This window comes from Symphalangus syndactylus, chromosome 8 (genome assembly GCF_028878055.3).
Source record: "Symphalangus syndactylus isolate Jambi chromosome 8, NHGRI_mSymSyn1-v2.1_pri, whole genome shotgun sequence".
Taxonomy (NCBI): Eukaryota; Metazoa; Chordata; class Mammalia; order Primates; family Hylobatidae; genus Symphalangus; species Symphalangus syndactylus.
Window position 1 is genome coordinate 13,517,680 of NC_072430.2, and position 15,478 is coordinate 13,533,157.

Sequence of the window (15,478 nt, forward strand, 5' to 3'; positions counted from 1 at the left end):
CTCGGGAGGCTGAGGCAGGAGAATCACTTGAACTTGGTAGGCAGAGGTTGCAGTGAGCTGAGATCGCACCACTGTACTCCAGCCTGGGCAAGGGTGAGACTCCATCTCAAAAAAAAAAAAAAAAAAAAAGTATACAGACTACCACTAAGTAACAGGTTACACTGATTTCTGCAAGGTAAAAAACTACTCAGAATCTAAGTTGACTCAAACATTTTGCCAGCCTATAAATCACATCATCACTGGACCATCTTCCAACTCTCATGCTGTGTATGCCAGGAGATGATTCAATGGAACAAGGAATCAGCCAAAACAATGCCTAGCAACCCACGGGCATGCAATAAAAATGCATGCAATGAATGAATGAAGCAGCTTTGGAGCTACTGCATCTTCTTCTCACCTACCCTGGGGGGTGTTGGAGGCTCAATCTCCCTGTACATCAAGTGAAATTGATACCCACTTGACCTGGAACATAGGACAGGCTCAGAAATACTCCCTTCCCTCTTTCCCTCTGACTGACACACAAGCTATCTGGCCCCAGGTTATTCTAACTACGAACTTTTTTTATTACGCTTTTATTCCTTAAAAAAAAAAAAAAGTCCTATTTAAAGTTCCATTATTTACTCTGTGAGACCAAAAGAACTCAATGCAAAATCTCCAGTGTAAAACTTGATAAATCTAACATCTGAATTAAGCTCCCAAAACACAAGAAGCGGCCGGGCGCGGTGGCTCACGCCTGTAATCCCAGCACTTTGGGAGGCCGAGGCAGGCGGATCACGAGGTCAGGAGATCGAGACCATCCTGGCTAACACAGTGAAACCACGTCTCTACTAAAAACACAAAAAATTAGCCGGGCGTGGTGGCGGGCACCTGTAGTCCCAGCTACTCAGGAGGCCGAGGCAGGAGAATCGCTTGAACCTGGAAAGTGGAGGTTGCAGTAAGCCGAGATCCCGCCACTGCACTCCAGCCTGGGCAACAGAGCAAGACTCTATCTCAAAAAAAAAAAAAAAAAAAAAAATTTCTGGATAAAGAAAGTAATTAAAAAACCCATGCTCAAACTTGAAAGAAGGCTTAACAGTTCGGATAGACAAGGTAACTGTAGCATGTTTGTATTACTCCACATCCTACTTGACAGGTAAGGATTTGTACCTGTGTAACTGAAAAGAGATGGCATGCAGTAAAACCTAATATACAGACTACAAGGAAAGTTCTATCACTCAGCTCTGACAGAACACCAGACATAAATACGAATTTGCATATTCAGTTGCTTTACCTCTAAAGTAATCCAAGCAGAGGTAATATTAAAAACAGAAATAGTTCTTATGCTGCACACTGTGGCTGATGTGTGTAACCCCAGCACTTTGGGAGGACGAGGTGGGAGGATCCCTTGAACCCAGGAATTCAAGACCAGCCTAGGCAAGACAGCAAGACCCCATCTCTACAAAAAAACAAAAAAAATTAGCTAGGCATGGTGGCACATGCTTGTAGTCCCAGCTACTTGGGAGGCTGAAGCAGAAAGATCGTTTGAGCCCAGGAGTTCAAGACCAGACTGGGCAACATAGACGGGTCCCATCTCTTCAAAAAAGAAAGAAAAAAAATTAGCTAGGCATAAAGATGCATGTCTGCAGTTCACGGCTGCAGTGAGCCATGACTGTGCCACTGCACTTCAGCCTGGGTGACAGAGACCTTGTCTGAAATATGTATATATACACATATATATGCATATATATATTTTAATTAAAAAATTAAAAATTAGATGGGCATGGTAGTATGTGCCTGTACTCCCAACTACTTGGGAGGCTGAAGTGAGAGGATGGCTTGAGCCCAGGAGTTCAAGGCTGCGTGAGCTATGATCATGCCACTGCACTCCAGCCTAGGTGACAGAGCAAGCAAGACTGTCTCAGAAAATAGTTATTACACACTAAAACTGTCCTTTTAATTTGTCCTTTATGACAGGAGTGATACTTTACTTACTCTATCACACTAATGACTAAAAGAGAAGGCCTTGGGAATTTTAACTAACTCCCTGATAGATGTGACGCAAACGAACAAATTTAGAATAGACAATTCTGTACAATACAGTCATGCGCAATATAATGACATTTTCGTCAATGAGGGACCTCATATTTGACAGTGGTCCCATAAGAGTATAATACCAGGCCGGGCGCGGTGGCTCACGCCCGCAATCCCAGCACTTTGGGAGGCCGAGGCTGGTGGATCACTATGTCAGGAGATCAAGACCATCCTGGCTAACACGATGAAACCCTGTCTCCACTAAAAATACAAAAAAATTAGCCGGGCATGGTGGTGGGCACCTGTAGTCCCAGCTACTCGGGAGGCTGAGGCAGGAGAATGGCGTGAACCCGGGAGGCGGAGCTTGCAGTGAGCCGAGATCGCGCCACTGCACTCCAGCCTGGGCAACAGAGCGAGACTCCGTCTCAAAATTAATTAATTAATTAATTAATTCAGGCTGGGCGCGGTGGCTCACGCTTGTAATCCCAGCACTTTGGGAGGCCAAGGTGGGCAGATCACCTGAGGTCAGGAGTTCGAGACCAATCTGGACAAAACAGTGAAACCCCGTCTCTACTAAAAATACAAAAAAAATTAGTGGGGTGTGGTGGTGCATCTGTAATCCCAGCTACTTGAGAGGCTGAGGCAGGAGGATTGCTTGAACCTGTGAAGTGGAAGTTGCAGTGAGCGGAGGTCGCACCACAGCACTCCAGCCTGGGCGACAGAGCAAGATTCCATCTCAAAAAAAAAAGAAAAGTGCAAAGTACATGCTGAGGTACAAGCAGACTCAGAAGATGATCAGACAAGGCAAAGGGAAATTGGTCATCCTCGCCAACAACTGCCCAGCTTTGAGGAAATCTGAAATAAATTACTGTGCAATGTTGGCCAAAATTGGTGTCCATCACTACAGTGGTAATAATATTGAACTGGGCAGGGCATGTGGATACTACTACAGAGTAGGCACACTGGCTAGCGCTGAGCCAGGTGACTCTGATACCATTAGAAGCATGACAGAACTGACTGGTAAAAAGTAAACCCTGCGGCCGGGCGCGCGGCTCACACCTGTAATCCCAGCACTATGGGAGGCCAAGGTGGGCAGATTACCTGAGGTCAGGAGTTCGAGACCAGCCCAGCCAACATGGCGAAACCTCATCTCTACTAAAAATACAAAAAAGTAGCCAAGGGTGTTGGTGCACACCTGTAATCCCAGCTACTTAGGTGGCTGAGGCAGGAGAATCACTTGAACCCAGGAGGCAGAGGTTGCAGTGAGCTGAGATCGTGCCATTGCACTCCAGCTCAGGCAACAAAAAAAAATAAAAGATAAAAATAAACCCCGCGAAAATTTCTTTTTTTTTTGAAACAGAGTCTCACTCTGTTGCCCAGGCTGGAGTACAGTGGCGCAATCTCAGCTCACTGCAACCTCTGCCTCCCGGGATCAAGCAATTCTTCTGCCTCAGCCTCCCAAGTAGCTGGGACTACAGGCGCGCACCACCACGCCCGACGAATTTTTGTAATTTTAGTAGAGATGGGGTTTCACCATATTGGCCAGGGTAGTCTCAAACTCCTGACCTCGTGATCCACCCGCCTCAGCCTCCCAAAGTGCTGAGATTACAGGTGTGAGCCACCGTGCCCAGCCGAAAATTTCTTTAATAAAACTTGCCAGAGCATGGTTGAGAAAAATTAAAAGTATTGATTTATTAAAAGGCACTACCAAAAAATAAAGTTAAGCCATAGATTAGGAAAAAATATTTGCAACACATATATATCTGGCAAATGGCCTGTATAAAAACTATGTCAGCCTGGGAAACAGAGCAAGAGCAAGACTCCATCTCAAAAAAAAAACAAAATATGTAAGGAACTGCTGGGCGTGGTGGCTCACACCTGTAATCCCAGCACTTTGGGAGGCCAAGCCGGGTGGATCACGAGGTCAGGAGATCGAGACCATCCTGGCTAACATGGTGAAACCCGTATCTACTAAAAATACAAAAAAAAAAAAAAAATTAGGTGGGCGCGGTGGCAGGCACCTGTAGTCCCAGCTACTCCAGAGGCTGAGGTAGGGGAATGGCGTGAACCCAGGAGATGGAGCTTGCAGTGAGCCGAGATCGCGCCACTGCACTCAAGCCTGGGCAACAGAGGAGACTCCGTCTCAAAAATAATTAAATAAATAAATAAATATGTAACGAACTTAAAAATACAAGCAATCCAACTTTTTAAATGGGCAAAAATCTTGAACAGACACCTTACAAATCCAGGTATACAAAAGACCAACAAGCACGTAAGCACTCACCATTATGAGTCATCAGGGAAATGCACATTCAAACTAACAAGATGTCACTATACATCCACTAGAATGGCTCAGATGAAAAAGACAGGCAAGGCCGGGCATGGTGGCTCATTCCCAGCACTTTGGGAGGCCAATGGGGCGGGGGGGGGGGGGGGTGATCACCTGAGGTCAGGAGTTCGAGACCAGCCTGACCAACATGGAGAAACCCATCTCTACTAAAAATACAAAATTAGCCCAGCGTGGCGGCCCATGCCTGTAATCCCAGATACTCAGGAGGTTAAAGCAGGAGAAGTGCTTGAACCCAGGAGGCAGAGGTTGTAGTGAGCCGAGATCGTGCCACTGCACTCCAGCCTGGGCAACAAGAGTGAAACTCCATCTCAAAAAAAATAAAAAATAAAGTATTGAAAGTAGTTCAAAATCATAGAACCAAAGTAGAAAAGATGGTTACCGGGGGAGGGCGAGGGAGAAGGAGATATCGGTATTTGGGGGCTACAGTCTCAGTGCTGCCAGATGAAAGAGTTCCAGAAATGTGGAACAACGATGTGCCTATCACTACTGAATTGTGAACTTTTAAATGGTTGAAATGGTACATCTTTGAAAAAAATTGAAGTGGCGCAAGGTTTTCCCAAGGAAAAGTAATGATAGGATTAAACAGCATTATCATGATTCACCTGAAGCTGCAGCTTTTAGTACTGCAAGGTGATTCGAAGCTTATACTGCGAAGCAAAAAAAACAGAGTTAGAATCCTGACTTCACAGCTGTGTAACTTTGGTTTCAGAAACTTCCCCTCTCTCACCCTCAAATTCCTCAACAGTAGAATCTCAGTAACAGTACCTATTTTACATTTTTTTTTTTTTTTTGAGATGGGAGTCTCACTCTGTCACCCAGGCCGGAGTGCAGTGGCACGATCTGGCTCACTGCAACCTCCGCCTCCCGGGTTCAAGTGATTCTCCTACCTCAGCCTCCCAAATAGCTGGGACTACAGAAGCATGCTACCACATGCAGCTAATTTTGTATTTTTAGTAGAAACAAGGTTTCACTCATGTTGGCCAGGCTGATCTCAAACTCCTGACCTCAGGTGATCTGCCCTCCTCGGCCTCCCAAAGTGCTGGGATTACAGACATTAGCCACCAAGTGCAGCCTTCTATTTTTTTAAGAAACAAGGTCTCACTATATTGCCCAGGCTAGTTTGCACTCCTGGGCTCAAGTGATTCTCCCACCTCAGCCTTCGGAGTAACTGAAACTACAGACACATATGACATCCCCGGAGTTTACAGTACCTATTTTCTCTGGAACAGTGCAAACATCACTCTGATCAGTTTTAGCAGCAGTATAGTGAACTTCAGAGAAGCCTGAACATAAATTTATGTTATGCAACTGAAGTCAGGGAACAATCCATGGTTTAAATGAAGGTAATTGAGATATTTTAGAACCAAGGAAGTAACTTAGTTCACGTATGCACGTAACTCAGCTTAACATGTTTGCTCCATATCCGTTGCTTTAAGTTCAGATACACTTTTCAAATTCAAAAAGCATAGATGCAAACTGCTTTCATCTGCCTCCAAAAATTAGTTAAAACTAAAAAAAATCATAATTCATTTCTGATCCATGAGTATACTAACTGGGAGGCTACAGAGTACAATGCCACAAAGGATGCCTTGGGAGAACGAATGAAGATATCTCGAAATAGCCTCCATCCTGAAGAGGTAATATTCTCAGGAAACAGGCAACAGGCCGGGTGCGGTGGCTCACACCTGTAATCCCGACACTTTGGGAGGCCACGGCAGGCGGATGGCTTGAGCCCAGGAATTCGAGACCAGCCTGGGAAACATAGCAAGACCCCCGTCTCTATATAAACTATATTAAAAAAAAAAAAAAAAGTTAAAGGTCATTAGTCACCTCCTAGAAGCAAAATCCATAGAGACTTCTCAGTCCAACCCATCACTGACTTCTTGGCCAATTTGATACTGATCTCCCTCCTCTTTTCTTGGTTTCCCAGGGCCCTCTCCTCTTAGACCCACTCACCATCTCTACCAGATGGACATCACACCTGACTGGCTCAACGATATGATGCAGTCTCTGGAATCTTTACCTCCAGCCTCAGCCTCTGTCTTGAGCTCCAAAAGTGTATCTCTAACTGCCCACTAGTCCACTTGGCTGCCCCACAAGCACTTCAGATTTAACATATCCAAAAACAAACTTGTAATCTCATCCTTCTCCCATTTTCCCTCCTTGGATGAGTGACACCAGCCAGTGAGTCACCCAAGTTAGAGATGAGGAAGTCATTCTAGATGCATTCCTTCAACACACATTTACTAAGTTCCTATTACGTGCCAAGCACTGACACTGAATACAAGAGACAAAACTCCCCGCACTTGTGGAGGTTATGAACGTAAGTGGAGACAAACAATAAAAATTTAAAAATGATTAAAATAATACAGTATTGGCCGGGCACGGTGGCTCAGGCCTGTAATCCCAGCACTTTGGGAGGCTGAGGTAGGTGGATCACTTAAGGTCAGGAGTTCGAGACCAGCCTGGCCAACATGGTGAAATCCTGTCTCTACTAAAAATACAAAAATTAGCTGGGCGTGGGCACATGCCTGTAGTCCCAACTACTTGGGAGGCTGAGGCAGGAGAATGGCTTGAACCCAGGAGGCAGAGGATGCAGTGAGCTGAGATCATGCCCCTGCACTCCATCCTGGGTGACACAGCGAGACTCCGTCTCAAAAAGTAATAAAATAATAATAATAATAATACAGCATTTAAGATAGTGAGGTGTGCTAAGGAGAAAAATTAGGGCAGAGGCTAAAAAGTATGTGGGGAAGTGAGGAAATGCTAATCACTATAAGAGTGGGTTTGGTTCAGAACTCCAGATGCACCTGGAAGTGCTTGAGTAGGGCCAGAGCAGGAAGTTGAAAAGAGACAGGGTGGGGTGCTCAGAGAACACTGACAAAAGCTTTAACAGAGGGGTGACTCAGGTTTTCACAGGATCATTCTGGGGAGTCCTCCTTGCAGCTCCTCATTTACCCCAATCAGCCCCAAATCAGGTCCACTATAACCCTTACAGCCCAGCCTCCACCCCCATCTAGCTTCTCTGTTCCTTCTGTCACTGCCCTAATCCTGAGGCTTGCTGAGTTGGGGTTAATGGCTTCCTAATTAATCTCATCCCAGTTCATAGCACCTGCCCCACCACTGCCTATGCTCTTTCTAAAGTGGCACCTGGCTCCTTAGAATCTTCCAACCCTCCGGCCAGGCCTGGTGGCTCATACCTGTAATCCCAGCACTTTGGGAGGCCAAGGCGGGCGGATCACGAGGTCAGGAGATGGAGACCATCCTGGCTAACATGGTGAAACCCCGACTCTACTAAAAATACAAAAAATTAGCTGGGTGTGGTAGCACGCACCTGTAGTCCCAGCTACTCGGGAGGCTGAGGAAGGAGAATCACTTGAACCTGGGAGGTGGAGGCTGCAGTGCGCAGAGGCCACGCCACTGCATTCCAGCCTGGGTGACAGAGCGAGACTCCATCTCAAAAAAAAAAAAAAAAAAATCTTCCAACCCTCCCTTGTAAACCTCAGAATGAAAGTAGACTTCTAAGAAGTCATTCAAGGCCTTTCCTAACCTCGTCTTTCCACTCTCACTCCCATGTCCCCTTCCCAACACGCCCCTTTATAGCAGCACAACCTCAGGATTTATTTCCTCCAAACAGGAACCCCAATCCCAACCCCACCCCGACCCCCTGACACTGGCTGATTTGTACTTTTCTTTTGTGAAGAATCACCTCCTCAGTGCACTCCACAGCCTTTAACCTGGTCTGTGGTATCTGTCCATGCCAGCCTGTGAGCTCCTAGAGGACAGAGGTTTTTTGTTTTTTGGTTTTATTTTGAGGCGGAGTTTCGCTCATTGCTCAGGCTGGAGTGCAATGGCGTGATCTCGGCTCACTGCAACCTCTGCCTCCCCGGTTCAAGCGATTCTCCAGCCTCAGCCTTCTGAGTAGCTGGGATTAGAGGCACCCGCCACCACACCCGGCTTTTTGGTTTTTTTTTTTTTTGTAATTTTAGTAGAGACAGGGTTTCACCATGTTGGCCAGGCGGGTCTCAAACTCCTGACCTCAGGTGATCGGTCCATCTTGGCCTCCCAAAGTGCTGGGATTACAGGAGTGAGCCACTGCACAGCTGACAGTGGCTCTTTTTGTTTGTTTTGAGATGGAGTCTCGCTGGAGTGCAGTGACGTGATCTCGGCTCACCACAACCTCCACTTCCCGGTTCAAGCGATTCTCCTTCCTCAGCCTCACAAGTAGCTGGGATTACAGGTGTGTACCACCACACCTGGCTAATTTTTTTGTATTTTTAGTAGGGATGGGGTTTCACCATGTTGGCCAGGCTGGTCTTCAACTCCTGACCTCAGGTGATCCACCCGTCTCGGCCTCCCAAAGAACTAGGGGTGATCCGCAGCCTCGGCTCCCCAAAGAGCTAGGATTACAGGCGTGACCACGCCCGGCCAACAGTGGCTCTTTTATCAACGTATCGCTGACTACTCAGCACAGTACCTGCCATTCAGTTGGTTCCCAACAGACATTTAAGACCAGTATTTGTAAGGCCGGGCGCGGTGGCTCACGCCTGTAATCCTAGCACTTTGCGAGGCCGAGGCGGGCGGATCACGAGGTCAGGAGATCGAGACCATCCTGGCTAACACAGTGAAACCCCGTCTCTACTAAAAATACAAAAAATTAGCCGGGCGTGGTGGCAGGCGCCTGTAGTCCCAGCTACTCGGGAGGCTGAGGCAGGAGAATGGCGTGAACCTAGGAGGTGGAGCTTGCGGTGAGCCGAGATTGCGCCACTGCCCTCCAGCCTGGGTGACAGAGCAAGACTCCGTCTAAAAAAAAAAAAAGGACCAGTATTTGCAATCTTAATGTGCTTTGTCATTTTTATTCTATGTCCTGAAATTTGACACTTAAATCTTCTCAAATACTCTCGTTTGAGTATATTACTGATCATTTCTTTGCTACATAAAATACTGGTTTCAGCCCAGGCGCAATGGCTCACACCTGTAATCCTAGCACTTTGGGAGGCTGAGGTGGGCGGATCACCTGAGGTCAGGAGTTCGAGACCAGCCTGGCCAACATGGTGAAACCCCATCTCTACTAAAAATACAAAAAATCAGCCTGGTGTGGTAGTGGGCACCTGTAATCCCAGCTACTAGGGAGGCTGAGGCAGGAGAATCACTGGAACCTGGGAAGCGGAGGTTGCAGTGAGCCAAGATCACACCACTGCACTCTAGCCTGAGCCACACAGTGAGACTCATCTCAAAATAAATAAAAATAAAATACTGGTTTCTAACATTCCACTTATCTAAAAAGAATGTTTTCAGGTGATACTAATCATACATTTCACTCAACTTTTGATTTTTCTGTTCTAGGTTTCTTTTTATACAAGTATGTTTTAAGACAGTTTATGGCCCTATACAGAAAGTTACACATTGACTTTTTTCCAACATTGAGAAACATGCCTAAGAATGTATAAATTTTAAAAATGTATAAATTTGGGCCAGGCGCGGTGGCTCACACCTGTAATCCCAGCAGTTTGGGAGGCCGAGGCAGGCGGATCACGAGGTCAGGAGATCGAGACCATCCTGGCTAAGATGTTGAAACCCCATCTCTACTAAAAATACAAAAAAATTAACCGGGCGTGGTGGCGGGCGCCTGTGGTCCCAGCTACTCAGGAGGCTGAGGCAGGAGAATGGCATGAACCCGGCAGGCGGAGCTTGCAGTGAGCCGACATAGCGCTACTGCACTCCAGCCAGGGCGACACAGCGAGACTCCATCTCAAAAAAAAAAAAGTATACATTTAAACGACTGCAGTTATTTGCTATGAAATATTTAAGATACTGTGTGCCTCTCCCCAGTGTCATTCCCTCCCCCCTTGCTGGAGATAAACGCTGTCCAGAGTCCTGTGCACGTCTGGATGCTTTTCTAAGACAATGCTAGGCAAGATGAGGTGCGCCAAGGCTGCAATAGGGTTAGAGGTTACCACCTGGGTCCTCCACAGTACTCAATGCCAGACAGGGCTGCCAGGCTCAACTGCAACATGATGTTGCATTCTTTGATGACTTGGAGAGACATTGGCTCTTTAGAGTGCCTACCCTCCCACACAGAATTCCATACAAGTTGAAATATACTTCATACTTAGTATCATTGTATTCCTACAAATATTTAGGAAACAGAGCAATAGGTCAAATTTCTCACCATAACAGGCTTGCTGACAATCCCTGAAAGAAACAAGGCCATGTCTGTAATATAACTTAAGGAGGTCCTTCCAGTTTTCTAAAGTGTTTTTCACTAAACTAGTACAATGTATTCCGAGCTGATTCTGATCAATGGCTTAGTCATGCCGTACCAAAAAAAAAGGCCTTGGAATTTAACTAATGCAAAGAATCAAAGCTCTAATTGCCCTTTTACAGAACACCTGAAATAGTGTATCTCAAATTTTTTGTTCTCACATTTTTAAAAAACATCATTTTTGTAAGTATTCCTTTTCAAACGCTTAATATGTAAATTCTTAATTCATTTAAACAATAAAACAGTAACAGGCAGCAACAATTCTAATACAAATATACCTAGAAATGACCTACAAATGTTAAGTTATAAAACCATCCACTCCATCACGCATTAATTTCACTATTTTAACGCTTTATTTTAATTTTCTTAAGGAAAAGGGTGCACCCAATTTTACATGGGAAAAGCATTCCAGGACGGGGGCTGCTTCAAGTTTAGTCGGAGCAACGCCAGCCTAGGTGAACAGGGTAGCCTGAAACGTTTCGCATCTGGTTACTGAAAAAAAGGGGGTCGCCAAGGAGGCAAAGCGGAGCCAGCTCTCGGGAGGGACCCGGCCCCCCGCCGCCCGCGAGGATGACAGGCGCGTCCGCTCAGGGCGGTGCCGGGAGAGGCGGGGGTGGAAGAAAGAGGAGGAATCGGACAAAGCCAGCCCCGCCGGGCCTCCGGCCTCCCCGCCCGCCGCGATCCCGGGGTCGGCCACCTCCCCTGTCGCGGGCTCCCAGGGCCCACAGCTGTCCCTGGGAACGGCCGCCGCCGCCCGCAGCAGGGCCAAGCCGGGGATGCGGGGCCAGGGCGGGGCCCTGGGCAGGGCCGGGGACCGGAACCTGCAGTGGCACGCGGATGGGGAGGACGCGCGGCGCCGGGAGCCGGGGCTGGCAAAGGGGCCGGGGACAAGAACCCGACCTGAACCTGGAAGGAGTCGCGGACCAGCCGGGGTGGTGAACTAGGGCGGGTACCGGGGTGGGAACCGAGAGGGGCCAAGACCCAAATCGGGAAGGGGACCCGGATGGGGACAGAGTTGCGGCTGGGGCGGGTCCGAAGAGGAGCGGGACAGGGATGGGGCGGAGGATGAGGAGGGGGCCGCGGTCCGGGGCGCACGCCGGGGACTCACCGTCTTGCTCCTGAGGGCCGCGCTGTCTCGCGCTGTCAGCACCTGGAGCGCCGCCGGGCGCGCGCGCGGAGCAGCGACTGCGCGCCGAGCCGGCCTCGGCTGTTTGAGGCGCGGCGCAGCGGTCACCAGCGAGGGGCGCCGGCGCGGCCGCCCCGCAGCATCCTCGGCCGCCCACGCGCTGTCCCCTTGGCCGCCGAGCACAGCCCCGCGGCTCCTCGCAGCAGCCGCCCAGCCGACCTAGCCAGTCCCGCTCGGCCGCCTGCGCCGCTCCCGCCGCCGAAAATGGCGTCTCAGTGTTGCTCCCCCGGCGCCCCGCCTCGCCCCGCCCCACAATGCCGCGCGCCGGCATGACGTCATCGCCCCTCGCGCCGCCCGGGGCTGGGGAAACTGAGGCTGGGTGGCTCCCCGCAAGCGCTCGGCGAGCTGGGGACTGGAGGGACGAGAAAGTTGTTTGGGTATCAGGTGGGCGGTCACAGGGAGGAGGGTGACGGTGCAGGACTCAGCGGGCCTCCCGGCTGTAACGCGGACGGGGGCGGGGCGCTCGGGGCAGGGCGCGGCTCGCGGGGTGGGCGGCCAGGCCCTGGCCTCTCCGACGCCGCAGCCACGATGACCGAGCGCTTCGGCAGCTTCCCTTCCAGCCGGGCTGTAGGCCCTACCGGAATGCGGCCTGGGAAGGTGCAGGCCTGGCCGCAGCCGCCACCACTAGGCTCCCGCCCCGCTCCACTCCCAGGCCCGCGAGCTTCATGCGCTCACTTCGGTCCCCCCAAAACCCCGCTAGGAGGCCTTCGGGAGGCCCCGGAATCACAGGATCCCGGCCAGGCCTTTCTCCCTTCTCCAGGAAAACCGACAGCCTTTGGTCGAGACCCTGACCCCTAACCCTGCGCCTTCCCCTTCTCATTATTCCCTCTTCTCGGGGCTTTTGGACCCTCGTATCTATACGAGGAAACTTTCCAGGCGCTCCCCCTCGACACAAACTGCGCCTCAGACGGGCAAAGGGGAAGGGCCGGGGTGTAGGCTGTGAGGGTGGGAGACACCCACCCTCTGTCCCCACGCAGCCACCGGCGCATCTCCCTGGCTGCAGGGCCTCGACCTCCAGCCCAGCCTGAAGGGCAGCGGAGCGCGCCTGGGTCAAGTCCTGCGGCTTCGCCGGCTCCGCAGGCCTGACTCAGCAGCCAGCCGGGAGGGCATGCTGATTCAGTGGGCGAGGCTGCGCTCGCTGCTGCCAGCGGCTTGGGAAAAACCTTCCCAGTGCCTGCAGACGTCCGAAGTGCGGGGCCCGGAGGCATCATTTAACTTGGAGGGGTTCCTGGGCCAGTCCTCCCGCCCCATCTTGTGAACTGCTGTTCCTTTCCGATGTTATTACCCAGCACCAGCAGCCCTGTGTGAACCCTGCAGTTACGCCCCGCAGTCACCAGAGAAGCAAGTGCTCCTCGGTTTTTCCAGGGAGGTCTGGTTACTTTTATCTCATTTATAAAGACAAAGGTGGGCTACAAAGGGGGAGCTCCTAGGTAACACGTTAGGGTTGGCCCGGGGAGAGGCACCGAGTCAGGGTCAAACAAACCTTCTCCATACCACTTTCAGGTTAATGATTTCAGCCAGACTGCAGCTTGGATGTCACTAAGCTCAGCCACTGGGCTGGGCACCGCCAAGCATCGAGTGCTCATTCTTTCTGTGCCGCTGGGCCCAGTAACTGTCCCCTCTGCTTACCCACAACCCTAGCCAGAAACCCGGGATGCCTGCACCGCTCCCTTATGCCCTACTACAACAGGTGAAAAAGATTCTACTTCTTCAATCTTTCTTTCCTTCTTTGAGTTAGGGTATCTTTGTCAACCCTGACTGGAGGGCAGTGGCAATCATAGCTCACTGTAACCTTGAACTCCTGGGCTCAAGAGATCCTCTTGCCTCAGCCTCTCAAGTAGCTAGGGACTACAGATGTGCACCACCACTCCCAGCTAATGTTTTTTTAAATTTTTTGCAGAGAGGAGATCTTGCTATGTTGCCCAGACTGATCTCGAACTCCTGGCCACAAGTGATCCTCCCAGCTGGCCTCCCAAAGTGCTGAGATTACAGGTGTGAGCCACCATGCCCGGCCTCTCAGTATTTCTTGAATCCATCTCCACTGCTACCACTTTGTTCTGGCTTTATTACCTTGTTCTTTTATTTCCTCAACAAATATTTGTTGCTCTCCCATGATCATGATAACAGCCAAGGATGCATAGGTGAACAAGATAGATAAGATCTCTGCTTTCTAAGAGTTTACTTTCCAGTGAGGAGAAGTAGGCCATAAACACATAAGGAAATACCAGATCTTGCAGAGATGATGGAGCAGGCAGAGATGGAACAAAGATGATGGAACAGGCAGCGTCTAGGTGGTCAGGGGTGAACTCAGAGGCAGGCGGGTGAGCTGAGACCCAAATGAGAGGAAGGAGGCAGGCGTTCAAAGCCCCAGGAGAGGCCGGGTGAGGTGGCTCACACGTGTAATCCCAACACTTCAGGAGGCCAAGGCAGGTGGATTGCCTTCAGGAGTTCAAGACCAGCCTGGGCAACACAGTGAAACCACATCTCTACTAAAATACAACAAATTAGCCGGGAGTGGTGGTGCATGTCTGTAGTCCCAGCTACTCGGGAGGCTGAGGCAGGAGAATCGCTTGAACCTGGGAGGCAGAGGTTGCAGTGAGCCAAGATCACGCCACTGCACTCAAGCCTGGGCAACAGAGCCAGATTCTGTCTCAAAAAAAAAAAAAAAAAAAGCAAAAAAGCCCCAGGAGAGCTCTGTGGGCAGGAGTGTTCAGGCAGGAATGACCCTGGAGTGTTGGGGGAAAGGAGAAAAGGCCAATTCATCCACCAGTGCTGCCACGCATCACTCTCTGCAGCAACTTCAAATTCCTTGGGTTGGTCAACAAGGCCCCCAGGGCCTGGTGCTGCCAACCTCCTGGTCTCCTGTGCTCTGAACACCTTTACCTGTTCCTGAGTTCACTTTGGTCTCTCACACAGCCACGCCCCGTACATAATATTCACTCTGCCTAGAATGTTCTCCCTCCCCCATTCCCCCCAGTGCTCCAGGATTCAGCTGATAGTCACTTCCTGGGGGAAGCCTCTTCTGACAGCACCTGCCTGGGTCAAGGCCTCCTCTGACTACCCATCTGTCCCTTCCCCAATGTGTACTATGTGGTCAGTTGACACAGCTGCCTTCTCCTCGGCCTGTAAGCAGAGAACAGGAGGGGCCGGTGTCCTCGTCCCCACAGCCCGCTCAGCACCTGACACAGCTGCAAGGGCACCCCTCAAGCAAGCATGAGAGGAGGGCTGGGCTGCTTCTTCTCCAGGCTTCCTTTGCACAGAGATGCTCCTCTTGCTCCCCTTTCTTTTTTTTTTTTTTTTTAAAGTTATGAGATTAGTATACAAATATTCAGATTTATTATACTATTCTCTACTTTCTTATACATTTGAAATTTTTCATAGTAAAAAGTTTTGGTTTTTTTTTGTTTTTTTGTTTTTTTGTTTTTTTATTTTTTATTATACTTTAGGGTTTTAGGGTACATGTGCACAATGTGCAGGTTTGTTACATATGTATCCATGTGCCATGTTGATTTCCTGCACCCATTAACTCGTCATTTAGCATTAGGTGTATCTCCTAATGCTGTCCCTCCCCCCTCCCCCCACCCCACAACAGTCCCCGGAGCAGACTCATCGGGTCCCCTTAAGTCCCTGACTTCTGCCGTGATCCTCAGGAGATCCTGCAGTCCTT

The 15,478-nt window shown here is 49.8% G+C and overlaps 1 protein-coding gene across 37 annotated transcripts in view; it reads right to left on the reverse strand.

Annotated features, from left to right (window-relative positions):
* The window catches only part of KLC1 (kinesin light chain 1), a 63,597-nt gene extending 51,530 nt beyond the window's left edge, over positions 1-12,067 (reverse strand). For 20 of the 37 annotated variants that reach the window (XM_063643849.1, XM_055288030.2, XM_055288036.2 and 17 more), the window contains exon 1: positions 11,734-12,037. The gene's annotated coding sequence lies outside the window, so the exon portion shown is untranslated. Of the gene's footprint in view, positions 1-1,779; positions 1,866-11,733 lie in introns of those variants that run through there. The other 17 variants (XM_063643856.1, XM_063643852.1, XM_055288027.2 and 14 more) reach the window with 6 other exon arrangements.
* Between the last annotated feature and the right edge of the window lie 3,411 nt (positions 12,068-15,478).